This window comes from Poecilia reticulata, unplaced genomic scaffold, assembly GCF_000633615.1.
Source record: "Poecilia reticulata strain Guanapo unplaced genomic scaffold, Guppy_female_1.0+MT scaffold_1757, whole genome shotgun sequence".
In the NCBI taxonomy this organism is placed as follows: domain Eukaryota; kingdom Metazoa; phylum Chordata; class Actinopteri; order Cyprinodontiformes; family Poeciliidae; genus Poecilia; species Poecilia reticulata.
The window spans coordinates 1-1952 of NW_007616488.1; the positions used below are offsets into that span (position 1 = coordinate 1).

General features: G+C 48.4%; 1 long non-coding RNA gene across 1 annotated transcript; it reads right to left on the minus strand.

Moving 5' to 3' along the window:
* Nucleotides 1-8: 8 nt before the first annotated feature.
* LOC103461486 (uncharacterized) lies at nt 9-1625 on the minus strand. The gene is made up of 3 exons (XR_533124.2): nt 1090-1625; nt 188-296; nt 9-116 (listed from the first exon to the last, which is right to left on the minus strand). It is a non-coding gene; the product is annotated as an uncharacterized LOC103461486 (long non-coding RNA).
* Between the last annotated feature and the right edge of the window lie 327 nt (nt 1626-1952).

Below are 1952 nucleotides of genomic sequence, written 5' to 3' on the forward strand. Positions count from 1 at the left end.
TGCGTACCCGTGCACTGGGAGCCTCAGGATGTTCCTCAGGCTGCTGAAGATCTTGTCCACGACTTCTGCGTCTCTGTTGGATCCGAACTCGGTGGCGATGATGGAGCGATGAACATCTGGAATCGACAGGTCGGGTCTGACGCTGCTCTCAGGTGATTATTGGTGATTATTGGTGATTGTTGCTGACCTGTCTGGTCAGAAACCTGCAGCGGCTGCCCGTTGCAGAACGCCCCCCTGCCCCGCCGGGCCGTGAACATCTTGTCCTCCAGGCAGCTGTAGACCACGCCCACCTCCACCTGACGATGACATCACAGACTGGAAACTCACCTGGTTTCTCTTAAAGCCGTTTAGCTGTAAGAATTTTATCATTATAACAGAAAGTGGTGAAAAATAACTGCAGGTCAGGAAACAGTGACCGTCTGGACATCCGGTTCCCCTCCAGGCTCCTGTAGATCCGTTTGTCCAGAACCGGGTCATTAAAACCTGGACGGCTCCAAACGTCCTGCTGCAAATTCTGACCCGACTGAAGTTGTTTCCGGACCAGAACCTCTGAACAGAACCTGATCAGTGGATCACAGATGTGATGAAGAAGCTCTGAGTTCGTTTAACCATTTAAATGCCGTGTTAGTTTCCTTCATCTATTCGCAGCATTAGAATGGAAGCCATGAATGTTTTGGCAGGAATGTTTCTCCATCAGGATCTTCAGCAGCTCATCAGCTGGAGGACAAACCTTTTCTCACCTCCTACTTTTCTTCAATCTGCGTCTTTGCATTTATTTCCTGTTATTTTTCTCTACATAGAAGATGCACTGGCTGTGACGCTGACACGGCGCTGCCATCAACCAATGGCTGTGCTTCTCCTGCTGACTCCGCCTCTCGGCGCCGTCTGTCTCTACAGAAAGCTTGGCTGAGCTTTTACTGGCTGTCGGATCAGTTAGCAGATTATTGGCTCAATTTGAAAATATTTTGTCTTTCTGTTTGTGCCACCAGGGGGCTCCACCAGGGGGCTCCACCAGGGGGCTCCACCAGGGGGCTCCACCAGGGGGCTCCACCAGACTGACGGAAGGACAGTCATGTGACCAAATCTTACCCTCTTGTTGATGGTGAAGCCGATGGAGATGGCGACGAAAGGAAACCTGCAGACAGACGAGATGTGATTCAGGCGTGGAGAGACAGTGGCGGCCCCTGCAGGCCGTGACGGGAGCTACACATTTTACTGAGGGGGCGATGGAGGATCAACACACACACACACACACACACACACACACACACACACACACACACACACACACACACACAGGGATGCATTAAAACCTCTAACATCAGCAGTGACCAATAAAGCAGAGTGAATAATCTGATGTTCTGCTGTTCAGTTAAATCATTTATAAACATTTCCTGTAGTAAATAAACCGTTAAAATAAATTCACATCCAATCTCTGCTAAGACCTGCTAGCCTCCGGTGCTAACACTGTTAGCACGGCTGATCTTCATCCAGATCAATATTTCTCTGTTGGTCGGAATCTGGAAAATCTTCCTCTCTGATTCCATCCATGGGATTTTTGGATCTTCTTCCGTTTTATTTCCCGGAAGAAATAAAACTATTGCATGAAGAGATTTTTAATTATAAGAAAAAAATAATTATTGAAAATTTGGTCTTTTGATGAAAATGCCACAACTACAAATTAAAAATGTTAAATTAGATGGAAAACAACAACTAACTAATATTCCCTGAGGGTGCTACAGCGCCCCCCAGTGCCTCCACTGGGAGGGACTGCGTGCTCTCCAAAGGTCATCCTGAGGCCAGCGTAGATATAGACAGCATAGATCTAGAACGGGTGGGCGGTTCTGGTCCTGCAGCTGAATCTCCTCCTCAGTGCAGTCAGGTTCTGCTAACGACCTCATGATTTGGCTCAGGTGTGTTGAAGTGGAGACCATCCAACAGCTGCAGGCCTG